Consider the following 15,341-nt stretch of genomic DNA (forward strand, 5'->3'; position numbering starts at 1 on the left):
CTCCTACTGTAGATTGATCAGACTGTTATCTGTTCTCATCCTCCTGGACCTCTCAGCAGAATTTTGCACGATAAACCAGAAAATTTTCTTGTCCAACCTTGGAAGTCATAATAATAATAATTTATGGCACAGAATGATAATGGTTTGCTTCCTACCTGGAAGGCTGGGCATATGATGGATCCACAACTGCCACATGCAGACTCTCTCCTGGTGTCCCACGAAGCTCTGTACTTGGTCCTCTTCTATTTCCCTCTGCACTCAATCTCTTGGTCAGGTTATATCCTCACACAGTGGTGACACACTGAACTCAACTAAATTTATTTATATAGCATTTTAACAACAGTCATTGTCACAAAGAAATTTTACAGAATCGAAACATTATGTATACTAGTTTTAAAAAATGTGTGGAACTATTTATATCTTATCAATATCAGTTTGTAATTGATATTGGGATTTCAATAGGAAACAACCCTCAGAGCAACCAAACTTAACAGGGTACCCACACTGAAAAAAATGATTTTTTGGTGTGGTAAAATTTATTAAATTAACCATCATAATTTTTACATTGTAAAAATACATTTCAAGGAGAACTAGAATTTTCTAAGTAAAAGTTTAAATACCTACACATTTAATTCATGTAATAAATTAACTAAGTGGAAAGAGTTAAATATTATTATGTATTTACTTGTAACATTTACATGTTTTATAGTCACTGCACATAAACCTAATAATATTAAGTAAATTTTACTTTTTAAGTTTATTTAAAATTTCAAATTAAAGCGCGCATGCGTGTTTGGAGACGCTGTAGATCCGTCGGTTGGGGATCATCACGGAGGTACTACACGGCGTGGCTGGAGCTGAAGTTTGGCGTGTTCGAGGTAAGTTTACCTTTCATTTTTGGATGTGATTCTCACTTTCATGACCCCCAATTAATGTTCATCTTAATCTCAGGACGTACAATTAGCAATATTTCAGTTTTTAATAGTGTGGAGATTCACAAAACACCGTTTTTCGTGTAAAAACCTGAACCTACGGAGCCCCACAGGGGTCCTGTGGTAAAAATAAAAAAATAAAATAATAACGAACCGAGCGCGTGGTTTAATAGAACGAGATGCGTGTTTCTTACCCCCACCTCTCGTGTTCAGAGAAAGGCTCGCCAGTGAGATGTCCTTTCTGAACAAACTGAGTCAGGTGTGTTAAAGCATTAAATGGTAAAAGAGCACTAGCAATAAACGTTTTTTGTTTTTTTTTGAATCCGAATTTTATTAATAAGTTACAAGTTAAATTTCAACTGTAATGAACCTGTACATATGTTCATACAGTATTGACAGCAGCTCTAATTTGTCCAAATCGCATTGCAGAAAAGAAAAAGAAGTAGAGTCATCCTGTGACCTTGCATGCTTCATCTTTCCACACATGATTCTTGCTTCTCACTTTTTCCTTAATCCCTCACTATTCTATCTTGTATTTTTCTAACAATGTCAGAAACGTTGTGTTAGTAGCACTGCTTGACATGCCTGATGCCTTTCTCTTTTGTAATTTTCTTTGGATAAAGGCAAACTTACAAAAGATGAAGAAATGGCTAAATGTAGTTGTACTAATAAAAGATTATGTAATGATACAATGTAAATATTTTCACAGAAACAGCGTAGAGCTGAGACGTGAATCTGAAGAGGATCTCTGATGATTGCCTGGTAAAGCATTGTTTTCTTACTAATTATACAATTAAAATGTTAAATTCACTACAAGATGAAGGGGTGGACATTTCCTGCTTAGTGATGACCATCCACAGTTTATCTAGCTCAAACAGTAGAGCATGGTGCTACCAAGGTCATTGGTTTGATTCCCAGGAAAAGCAAGTAATTGTAAATTACAAGTTATAAATGAAAACTTGTACCTTGAATATAGTGTTTGTTGCATTGGACAGAAGCATACCAAATGCAAATGAATACATAAATCTGAGTAATGATTTGAAGAATTTTCATGTTTGGACTAACCCTTTAAATACAAACTCAGCATTCATCATAGGATTTCCTGACACTGTAAAGGTGCAGAGTGATCTATGGAGTGTAGCCATCTCATGCCATGTTTTAGAATGTTTTACTGATGCAAGATTATTGCTAAAGCAATTTAACCCAAGTTTAACAATCTGAAGTACATGAAGTGATGGTCATTTTTTATTATCAATCATTTTTATTATAATTTTTTCTGTGATAATGAAGTCATCACAGGTGATTGAAGCAATTCAGATTTTTTTGTTTCTTAAAATACATTTTTTTTTTTTATTTACTTGTAAATGCAGGAGGACAGACGAAGTGATGCCAGTTTGCACATTCTTAAAATCCTTGTTGTCCGTGCTGTTGAAGGGGAGGAACCAGTTGGTGTATCCATAATCCTTGAAGGAAAGGAAATTTTGCAAGAATGTGGCAATACTGCATATGCATGTGCACTGCTTATGGGAATAATTAATGCCATAAACCTTGCAGACCCCCGAGCACTGCGCTACACATTTGAGCTATTTCAGAAAGTTCTTTTAGAACTTGGTGGGATTAAGCTATCACCAAAAGTGCAAGCTTTAAAGATAAAGTTATCATCTTAAAACATTTGATATGGCTTGACTACTTGTCTTTACATGTTCAGTGTTTACATGTTCAGCTTAAAATGTTTTAATGCGTTAAGTTTCAATGGCAGACTTTTAAGTGCACTAGTCCAAAGTGCTGATTTGAATGTTGCAACTTCACTGCTACAGAGGGCTATTAAGTTTTAAAGTTTATTCTACAGTTTGTTTAATGTATTTTCTGCTGTATTTTATTTCTAAATGAATGCTGTATTTTATTAATTAATTAATTGATTATTATTATTTTACACAATTTTGTTTAAAACAAGTATTTCAGGCCCTGGTGCTGTACAGATGTTCCTATGGATGCAAAATTTATCTAAATGCACATTTATTAAAAAGACAACCTGTATCTAGACTGTGAATGTCAAAAAATATTTGGTAATGTTGGTGAATAAACTGTTTAATTATATTTTAGTTGTGTGATTTATGAAAGATATAGATGAAATAATTACTTAAGTTTTTTTTGCAAAACATAAATTAGCAATGTGTACATTATTATAGGGAGTAATATAAATTAATAAAACCAAGTAAGGGAAAATCTCATAAAACAAAATAATAGTAAGATTTACTTAATAATTTCATGAAATCAAGGTTCCTGCTGATACAACAATAAATTAACTTTACTAGATTATTTTAAATAAATCTAACTTGTGCATTAAATATAATTATGTAACTTTTACTTAATTTTTTTGATTGTTAATTTAATTGTTAATTTAATTGTTAAGTAGATTTTACCTGACAATTACAGGTGAGTTTTACTTAATATTGGGGCAATAAAATTTACTTAAAATCTATGTGTGCAAATTGTTACGAGGATTTTATTAAGTAAATCTTACAAGTTATTTTTTTCAGTGCATCCTCAGTTGGGTGATATCTAAAGCAGAGCTTGTTTTGTGGTCATACTATGTGCTATGAGGCTGAAAATTCAGTACCATGAGAAAAATTTTAAATTAATAGGAAGTCCACGTTCATTATAAATAAAATTTATAATTTTAAGATACACTACTCACAATAAGTTAGGGATATTGTGAGAGACTTAGAGGACGTCATACATACGGTGTTTGTTTCACTTCAGATATTTTTGGGATAGGGAGGCAATTGTATTGGGGTGATAGACACCCCTCATTTTGTTGTTTTCCATAAGTCTCGTTGTGTACAGGTGTGCCTTATATTGTGGCCAATCCCGAAAGACAACCTTTTTCAATGTGGTATCATTTTCAACATTCTGTGGATATAAAAAGCTGGTATTGTCAGTAAATCATTCCAAGTTCATCAATTAAACAGCCATGAACACACAATGTCACTTAACGGACAAGCAGCGCTAATTGGCCATGGCGCGCCTTCGGGTCGATGGCGGGCATGTTGCTCGTGAACTTGGTGTGTCTTAAATTGTCAGCAGACTTGCATCAAGACACAGACATACTGGCAGAGTTTATGACAGACCCAGGAGTGGAGACCTACGAGTGACAGACTGCAACGATGACCAGTACCTAAGGACCTATGCACTCAGACATCAATATGCAACTGCCACACAGCTACAGGCCTGTTTACAAGATGCAAGGTGTACTAGGGTTTTCATACAAACCATAATCAACTGACTCCACTGCTTTGGCTTGAATGCCAGACTCCCGTTGCAGGTGACTCCACTGACACCAAGACACGCCCTGAACGTTTGCAGTGAGCACAAGATCATGTGACCAGGACAATGCAGCAGTGGTCCACCGTTCTGTTCACTGTTGAGTGTCGTCAGCATTGCTGGAGAAGGCGAGGTGAGCGATACACTGAGGTCAACATGGTCCCCAGGGTTTGCTTTGGTGGAGGAGGTGCAACAGTCTGGGCAGGCATTACCAGCAAAAACAGATTTGGTTATTGTACATGGCTCAGTCACTGCACGTTCTTACCTCAGAGACATCCTGAGGTAATTCATCCTTTTCCCTGCTTTGTTATTTCAAGACTAGACTAGCTCAACTAATTTCTGGCAGGTCTGTCTGTGGGCACCATTCAACCTCTGCAGCTAATCCAGAATGCAGCTGCATGACTTGTTTTTACCCTTAATAAGTTCTTTCACACTAGTGGTGATAGAGGCATCTCCATCATTAAGTGCTCTCTCAGAGCAATATGGTTTACAGAGCAATATGGTTTTATGTCTAGAAAGAATACAACAGATGCAGTATTTGCTTTGAGATTGCTGATGAAAAAGTACAGAGAAGGTAATAGGAAGTTGCATTGTGTCTTTGTAGATTTATGACAGGGTTGTCGAGAGAGGAGCTTTGGTATTGTATGAGGACGTCTGGAGTGGCAGAGAAGTCCACTTAGAGTGGTGAAGGACATGTATGAGAGCTGTAAGATAGTGGTGAGATGTGCTGTAGGTGTTAGAGAAGAGTTCAAGGTAGAGGTGTGTCTGCATCAAGGATGGGCTCTGAGCCCTTTCTTGTTTGCTATGGTGATGGACAGGATGACAGATGGGGTAAGACAGGAGTCTCCATGGACAATAATGTTTGCAGATGATATTATGCCTTGTAGCGAGAGCAGGTAACAGGTGGAGCAAAATCTAGAGAGGTGTAGGTACGTTCTGGAAAGCAGAGGAATAAAGGTCAGCCGTAGCAAGACAAAATACATGTGTCTGAATGAAAGGAAGCTAAGTAGAATGGTAAGGCTACAAGGAGCAGAGGTAAAAAAACAGGTGCAGGACTTTAAGTACATAGGGTCAGTGGTCCCGAGCAATGGAGAGTTTGGAAAAGAGGTGAAGAGGCAGGTACAGGCAGGTTGGAATGGGGGGAGAAAAGTGTCAGGTGTGTTATGCATCAAAAGAGTATCAGTGAGAATTAAAGGAAAGGTGTACAGGACAGTGGTAAGACCAGCAATGCTTTATGGCTTAGAGGCAGTGGCACTGAAGAAAAGACAGGAGGCAGAGCTGGAGATAGCAGAGATGAAGATGTTGAAAGTCTCTTTGAGAGTGACAAGAATAGATAGGATCAACCCTTGTTAGATGTTTTGGAGATAAAGTCAACGCCACATTGAGGTGGTTTAGAGATGTTCGGAGAGATTGTGAGCATATTGGTAGAAGGATGCTGAGGTTGGAACTGCCAGGCAGGAGATCTAAGAGAAGACCAAACAGGAGATTTATGGATGCAGTGCAAGAGGACATGAAGTTAGTTGGGGTGAGAGAAGAGAATGCAGAGGATAGAGTAAGATGGAGGCAGATGATTTGCTGTGGCGACAAGGAAATGAAACAAGTGAAGACAAGTGAAAGAGCATAGCCAAAATACAAAGAAGAAGATAAAGTCTGTTTAGAGTGTGTAACTGGTGGGTTGAGTGGAATGTCTAATCAGCAGTGTTAAATGCAATGTAATGCGTAAGAGTACTTTGATTACTTTTTTAATGTAACAAAATAGTGATACTGAATAGTCATCTGATCCAGGGAACTAACTAACTGAGACGCTGAGAGAGACGCTGCTTTTTTCCATGCTCTGCCAGACTGACCAATTTTTCAACTTTTTTGTCCTCTTACAAGAAGTAAACGGATAAGTATTTTATAATATACAGTACTCACTCAAAACGCCTGTTATATCATTAAGTTTTAATTATTTTGCAACACAGCGCTTCTAGACGGCTATCCCATTAGATTAGCTAGCCCGTTAGCCCAGCTATCACAAGTTGTTACACCAATTATCGCTTTGTTACACCAATTATCTCCATTTTTAAACACCATTTCGGTTGTGTCTCTGCCTCTGAGTACAGGTGAGGGTACATTAGGATCATAACAGACCGACGCTTACCTGTCCCAGGTAAATTCTCGGCATGACACAATTTCTCCAACAACCTCAACCCCCCGTGTTTCTCTGCTCAAGTCCAACACACCAAGGACGTGGCCCGCCCAGGTTTCCTTCACCCCAGCACCGGGATACCACGAAGCCTGGATACATCAGCAGCGGAAGGCGAGGACCCGGGCGAGGACCTCTCCCCCTCCGCCACCTGCCGTCTTGGAGATCACGACCCAAAACCGCTTTACTCCTTTTCGCGAGACAGTACACAACGCGCTGATCATCGAAGACATCGTCTGGCATGTCCATGCTACCACGGCTAAAGGGAAGGTGCACACTCGCTGTATACCTGGTGCTTGTGGTCCTTCATGCTGGCATGAACGACACCAGGCTGAGGCAGACGGAGATCCTAAATAAGGACTTCAGGAGCTTGATTGAGAAGGTCTGCAGCACATCACCCTCAACAAGAATCATCGTATCTGGACCGCTTCCCACATTTCAGCGAGAAATCAAGAGGTTCAGTAGTTTGTTTGCTTTTAATGAATGGTTACCATCTTGAGGTCAACAACAAAGATTACCCTTTGTTGATAACAGGAATGTTTCCTAGGAGCGTCCTACTATAGGCTTTACCACACCGATGAACTGCACCCTAGCAGAGCTGGAGCAGCAGTCCGTTCGGACAACATCTCCAGGACACAAGGAACCATTTGACTGGTGTTAAGTCATACCTTGGATTCCTTAGATATTAGCCACATTACAACTCACCATATAGACGCGCACACATAGCTTGTCCTATAGAAATTTTGTCTGTTCCCCGAATAGTGAGAAAAAAGAATAAATTTGTTTAATTTGTACAAAACAATCTGATAACCATAAAACCAGAAAAAGGCCAAATAAGTACTTGAAATCTATCTCTAAAGTTTAGACTTCTCAACATCAGATCCCTAGCGCCAAAAGCATTTATTGTTAATGAAATGATCTCAGATTATTGCCTTGATGCACTCTGTCTCACCGAAACCTGGCTTAAACCAAATGAATACATTGGTCTGAATGAGTCTACTCCGTCAGGATATTTCTATAAGCATATTTCTATACCCCATCTAACTGGTCGCAGTGGTGGTGTCGCAACTATCTACAATGATGTACTAATTGTTACTCAGAAAACAAGGACCAGGTTTAACTTATTTAAAGTGCTTATCATTAATGTTGCACTCAGAGAAATACATAAACTCTTGCTATATTTTACAATGGCCCCCGGGAACATATGTTGATTTTCTTGAAGAGTTTGGACATCTGCTATCAGACCTATTGATTAACTTTGACAAAGTGTTGATAGTAGGAGACTTTAACATTCATGTAGATGATGCTAACGATGCTTTAGCACACACATTTATGGATTTGCTAAATTCCTTTGGGGTTAAAGAAAATATAAAAGGAGCAACTCACCACTTTAAATTACTAGATTTAAATATATCCCATGGTATAGACATCTCTAATATAGAGATTTTACCTTAAAGTCATGATATCACAGATCATCACCTCCTAATATATACTCTACCCGTAGAACAGATCAACTTTATCGATTTGTTAGAAATATGAATCCGACTACTAAAGACAGATTCACAAGTAATCTGCCGGATCTGTCCCAATTTCTTATTAGATCCCTAAATGCAGACGATCTATATGAAATGACTAGCAGCATGGGCACTATTTTTACCAGTACATTAGACACTGTTGCTTCCATCAGATTAAAAAAAGTCAGAGATAAAACACTTGCACCATAGTACAACAGTCATACTCGCACCCTAAAGAGAGCAACCAGTAACCTCAAACGAAAATGGAGAAAAACTAAATTAGAAGTTTTTAGAATTGTGTATAAAGACAGTTTGTGTAGCTACAGACAGGCTCTTAAAGCTGCTAGGATCGAGCATCTGAGCCAACTGATAGCAAGAAACAAAAACAATCCCAGGTTCTTATTTGATACAGCGGCTCGCCTAACAAAACCTAAGATGCCCGCAGAGAGTATCCCATCACAGTTTAAAAGTAAAGACTTTATTGAATTCTTCAATGAAAAAATTTATAGTATCAGGAAGAAAATAATGGAGGTTTAACCTTTAATAGCATTTCATGATCCAGTTCAGTCTAAAGCTTTACATTTAGATTTTCAGTGCTTTACAGTTATAGGACAGGAAGAGCTGTATAAACTTAGCACCTCGGCTAAATCAACAACGTGCTTGTTAGATTTTTTAAAGAATTGATGCATACGGTTGGACAGCCACTAAACATTATTAATTCCTCATTATATGTAGATGGCGTCCCTAAACCTTTCAAGTTGGCAGTTATTAAGCCTCTTCTAAAAAAGTTTAATTAAGACTCGAACAAAATAACAAATTACAGACCGGTTTCAAACCGAAAATATTAGAAAAGGTGGTATCAGCTCAAATATGCACATTCTTGCAGGAAAACAACATCCTCAAAGAATTTCAGTCAGGTTTCAGGCCCCATCATAGTACAGAAACTGCACTGGTTAAAATTGCAAATTACTTGTTTTTTAGCTTCGGACCAAGGCTGCATCTCAATACAAGTCTTACTTGATCTTAATGCTGCATTCGACACTATAGATCATAATATATTCATAGATTGCTTACAAAATCACATAGGTATTCAGGGACAGGCATTAAAATGGTTTAGATCAAACCTGTCTGATCGATACGATTTTGTAGATCTAAATGGAGAACCAATTGGTGTAATGTCAGTGAAATATGGGGTCCCACAAGGGTCAGTTTAAGGACCTCTGCTGTTTTCAATATACATGCTTCCCTTCGGTAACATCATTAGAAGACAGGGCATTAGTTTCCATTGTTATGCTGATGATAACCAATTATATATCTCAACTAAACCAGATGAAATACCCAAGTTGTCTGAGTGTGTCCAGGACATAAAAGATTGGATAACCAATAACTTTCTTTTACTAAATTCTGATAGGTATATTACTTATCTGCCCAAAAACCACTACACAACAGCTTTTACAATTCAGCCTGCGTTTAGAAGGATGTACTGTTACTACCAGCTCGATAGTAAAAGACCTGGGCATAATATTAGACAGTAACTTGTCCTTTAAAAATCATATTTCCAGTATCACAAAAACAGGTTTTCCATCTTAGATATTGCTGAGCTCAGGAGCATCTTATCCGTATCTGATGCAGAAAAGCTAGTTTATGCATTCACGACCTCAAGACTGGACTACTTTAATGCATTACTAAGTGGTTGTCCTGCATCCTCAATATTTAAGCTACAGTTAGTCCAAAATGAAGCCACCAGGGTTCTTACTAGATCCAGAAAATATGACCATATAAACCCAATATTATCATCCCTGCACTGGCTGCCTGTTCAGTTTAGAATTAATAACAAATTAATTTGCTTTAAATGGTTTAGCTCCCACATACCTAACCAGTCTTCTGATACGCTACAATCCACCACATTCCTTAAGATCACAAAACTGGTAGTTTCCAGAATTTCAAAATCTACAAAAGGGGGTAGGGCATTTTTATATTTAGCTCCAAAGCTTTGGAATAGCCTTCCAGACAGTGTTCAGGGCTCTTAAACTCAAGACGCATCTCTTTTAATCTGGCATACACGTAACTCATCCCATAACCTCATACTCCAGTACATCTATACTGAATGGCAACTATGCAAATTTTTTCCATCTGTTCTGCATTTTTCTACCCATCCTGAGGCATCTGGAGATTGTGCCAGCTTCAGTAGACAAAGGCCAACCCTGCCATGTTCCTGAGGCATCCAAAGAAGGACCAACTTCAGCTGGATTCTGCTTTATGATGGTTGGAGCTACACATCCTGCTCCTGTGCTCCCAGTGATCCAGACCCCATCTGCCCTCTGCACCTACTGACTCATCCCTGTGCTGAAATGGACTTCATGTTAATTTAAAGAACTTCTGTTATATTGAACTTTCAGCTGCATAACACACATGATGTTATATAATTTCTATCTGTTATCAACCAGATGAGGATGGGTTTCCTGTTGAGTCTGGTTCCTCTCAAGGTTTCAAATTCAAATTTTATTTGACACACACAGTCATACACAGTGCGATATGCAGTGAACTGCTTAGACAACTGCCCGTGACCTTAAAATAAAAGACTATGAAATAAAAAATGAATATGAAAAGAAAAACAGAAGGTAAATTGAACTAAGAAAGAATAAAATAAAATATAGAATTAAAATAAAATAAAATAACATAACTGTACAGTACAAAATATGCAATATAAGAGAAATATATGAAACATATAGAAAAATAGGAGACAGATATACTGTACAGGACCAAATATACAATATAAGAAACATATATGAAAAATATGGAAAATAAGAACAGCTGTGCAATACAGAAATATAGAATTTAAGATGTGTGGGAATGAGGTTGAATATAAATTGAGTATAAATAGTAATGTCACGGATTTAAAGTGTTTAAAGTGACTGTACATCCGGGTAACAGAACATCCAGGGGTGTGTGTTTCAAGCAATATGCTTGAAAGGTTTCTTCCTATTGCCATCTCAGTGAGTTTTTACTTGCCACTGTTGCCGTCACCCTTGGCTTGCTCATCAGAGACAATTTATTCATCCTTCATTTATCCATTTATTCATCTCATTATTATCTAGACACATTTTTCTCACACTTCCAAAAATTTTCTTTTTTAAAATTTCTTTAATTTTTGTGAAGCTGCTTTGAGACAATTGCCATTGTTAAAAGCGCTATATAAATAAAATTGAATTGAACTGAACAAGTAATTTAACGCGTTAGGTCCGCCATTTAAGTACTCAGTTATTTAGTTATATTTTCAAAAATGTAATCCGTTATACAGACAATTCATGTAATCCATGATCCAGACAACCTTGATTCCATTATTGTGTGTGTGTGTGTGTGTGTGTGAGAGAGATTGAAAGTTGTCCTACAAGCCCTGCCCCCAATACCCCCTCCCCCCCTCTGTTATTTGAGCGAGGTGATCTCAGTTCACAACTAACTGGATTGAAATGATTTTACTCTAAATTCACTCAACTGCAGGATGTATTACTTTTTAACTTGGTTTGCAGCATTGTTCGTTCATGTGAGTTACTAATCTGAACCTAAGGAGAGATGTAGTGGTTGAGTGACTTTTTCTAATGCATTTCTATTTCTTTCTTTCTTTTTTTTTTAGCTTGATGGATTTCTAAATAAATACATAAATTTTTAAAAGACATAAAGTAGCTATTTAGCATGCATTGTGCCCAAAGTCTCCTGGGATTGGCTTTAGGCCCCCACAACTCTGTACAGGATAAGCGGTATAAAAGTTGAATAAATGTGTAAAGAATTTTGCATTGTAAAATGAAGCACTTCACTCTGATTTAGACTTAACAAATAGAGTAATAGTTGTCAAAGCATCAGACATTTCTTTTGATTGCATATACTGTACAGTAACTAGTATAATGAATAACTTACCGTGACAGTTTGCTAACATGTACATTTAAGTTGAGCTATAGGACACTGAATTAGACTGCTGTCCTTGTTTCATTACACAGTTGAAGTCAGAAGTTTACATTTAGGGTGAAATCATTAAAATAGTTTATTTATTTATTTATTTATTTATTTATTTTAATTCCACAGATTTCAGTTAACAAACTCTTGCTTTGCCAATTGGTAAGGACATTTATGTAATGCTTCCAATAATTAGATTTTATTAGATTAATAGAAAAAAAACATTAATTTATATCACATTTCCAGCATGTTAAACAGCTTGTAAAATTCCAGAAAATTATGCCATGACTGTAAAAGCTTCTGATCAGGTAACTGACATCATTTGAGTCATTTGTGGGTCGGACCTGTGGATATATTCAATTCAATTTAATTTTATTTGTATAGTGCTTTTAACAATTGCCATTGTCCCAAAGCAGCTTTACACAATCAAAAGAATTATCTAGGTTTGTATGGAATTTGAATGTGTATGAATCAAAATGGTCAGATTGTCCCTGGTGAGCAAGCCGACAGTGGCAAGGAAAAACTCCCTAAGATGGTAATAGGAAGAAACCTTGAGGGGAACCAGACTCAACAGGGAACTTATCCTCATTTGGGTGAAACAGAGAGCAGGAATTGATCTGCATTCATACTGCGTGTTAGTATGGCAGTTCAGCATAACAGTTGATGTTAATTGATGTTAATATGGAGTCCAGGTGTTTAGTAAAACCTTAGGTAGACTTGTATGAAGTTCCAGTCCTGAACTATCGAACGGTCAAGTCCCCAGAGAAACAGCTGCCAACACCAGTCGAGGCCAGAACCGTCTTCTAGGTAGAGAGAATCATCCCCAGACACCAGACGCATCCCAGAGAGACACACGGGGCATCCATGTGACGAGATCTCCAACCAGAAGCGGGACACCAGGATGGGTCAGACAGGACCGGAGGGCAGAGAGAGTCTGGATCACTGGCAGCTCAGGAATGACAGGTGTAGCTCGAGAGAGAGAGGAAAGGAGAGAGAGAGGGGGAGAGAGGGAAGAAAAAGAGTGGGAGAGAGAGCAGAAGAGAAGAGAACAGATAGGTCTGGTCACAGTAGTATATTTACTGTAGAGTGCAAGCAGAGACTCCGGCAGGACTAACTATGACAACATAACTAAAAGGGCGAGCCAGAAGGAAACCTGAGTGATCAATGAGAGAGAGGAAGACAGCATCTAAACATACCAGTTCACCATAATACTCTACGTCCATGAGTCCCCCAGATCTGCTCCTTTACCTAAGGCAAATCTATTTATAAAAATGCTTGGCTAAATAAATAGGTTTTTAGCCTGGACTTAAACACTGAGACTGTGTCTGAGTCCCGAACACTATTTGGAAGACTATTCCATAACTTTGGGGCTTTGTAAGAAAAAGCTCTGCCCCCAGCTGTATTTTTCATAATACGCGATACTTCGATCAAAGCCTGCATCCTTTGATCGAAGTAGGCGTGGCGGATCGTAAGACACTAGCAGTTTACTCAGATATGCCGGTGCGAGACCATTTAATGCTTTATATGTCAAAAGTAGTATTTTAAAATCAAATTTTAAAGGGAGCCAATGAAGTGAAGATAAGATAGGGGCGATGTGCTCGTATCTTCTGGTTCTAGTGAGGACTCTCGCTGCTGCATTCTGGACTAGCTGAAGCTTATTTATGCATCTAGTTGAACAACCAGACAGTAAGGCATTACAATAGTCCAACCTAGAGGTGATAAAAGCATGAACTAGTTTTTCTACATCGTTTGGCGACAATATATTTCTTATCCTGGCAATATTTCTAAGGTGAAAGAAGGCTATCCTGGTAATATTATCTACATGAGCTTTAAATGAAAGGCTGGAATCAATAATCACACCGAGGTCTTTTACTGTTGCACTTGATGGAACAGAAAGGCCATCTAAAGTTACGGTGTGATCTAAAATCTTACTTCTAGCTGTATGCGGTCCTATGACTAGAACTTCTCTTATTTGGATCAAGCAAAATGTGTGATATACCACAAGTCTGGTTCATTCTTCTGAGGTTTGTGCAGCTGTTTAATGTTATGATTTACAAATGGCTGCAACAAAACAAAACAAACAAACAAATGATTAAATATATATTATGGACATGGATGCATTATATCTTGGTTAACAATTACTTATTTGCCCGTCCAAAACTAATGGTAAATGAAAAGAGAATTAAGCTACAAATTAGCAAAGCCTGGCCAGAAAACAGGTTGCAACAAATGAAATTAAAGTTTAGCACAAACCCACCCAGTGTCCATGTGATGTTACATGTAAAGTTTTATCACTTATATTTCACAACAGTTCTAGGAACTCTATGTAGAACACTAGGGAAGCATTGCAACACATTTCCTTACTAAGCAGCCAAGACCATGGGACTGTAGCACCATTTAAGGACAACAGAAGCTTGGCTAAATCCGAGCAGAGCAACTGTTACATTTTCCCACACTGCCCTTCTGTGGCCAAACAATTTAATGGCGTGTAAGCTTCTCTAAATATCCTTAATAAGTACTTAATCTCATACATATAAGGCGCCATATACACTCACCTAAAGGATTATTAGGAACACCTGTTTAATTTCTAATTAATGCAATTATCTAATCAACCAATCACATGGCTGTTGCTTCAATGCATTTAGGGGTGTGGTCCTGGTCAAGACAATCTCCTGAACTCCAAACTGAATGTCAGAATGGGAAAGAAAGGTGATTTAAGCAATTTTGAGCGTGGCATGGTTGTTGGTGCCAGACGGGCCGGTCTGAGTATTTCACATCTGCTCAGTTACTGGGATTTTCACACACAATAATTTTTAGGGTTTACAAAGAATGGTGTGAAAAGGGAAAAACATCCAGTCTGTGGCAGTCCTGTGGGCGAAAATGCTTAGTTGATGCTAGAGGAGAATGGGCCGACTGATTCAAGATGATAGAAGAGCAACTTTGATTGAAATAACCACTCGTGACAACCGAGGTATGCAGCAAAGCATTTGTGAAGCCACAACACGGACAACCTTGAGGCGGATGAGCTACAACAGCAGAAGACCCCACCGGGTACCACTTATCTCCACTACAAATAGGAAAAAGAGGCTACAATTTGCATGAGCTCACCAAAATTGGACAGTTAAAGACTGGAAAAATGTTGCCTGGTCTGATAAGTCTCAATTTCTTTTGAGATATTCAAATGGTAAAGTCAGAATTTGGCGTAAACAGAATGAGAACATGGATCCATCATGCCTTGTTACCACTGTGCAGGGTGGTGGTGGTGGTGTAATGGTGTGGGCATGTTTTCTTGGCACATTTTAGGCCCCTTAGTGCCAATTGGGCATCATTTAAATGCCACGGGCTACCTGAGCATTGTTTCTGACCATGTCCATCCCTTTATGACCACCATGTACCCATCCTCTGATGGCTACTTCCAGCAGGATAATGCAC

The sequence above is a fragment of the Clarias gariepinus genome, chromosome 5 (genome assembly GCF_024256425.1).
Source record: "Clarias gariepinus isolate MV-2021 ecotype Netherlands chromosome 5, CGAR_prim_01v2, whole genome shotgun sequence".
Taxonomy (NCBI): domain Eukaryota; kingdom Metazoa; phylum Chordata; class Actinopteri; order Siluriformes; family Clariidae; genus Clarias; species Clarias gariepinus.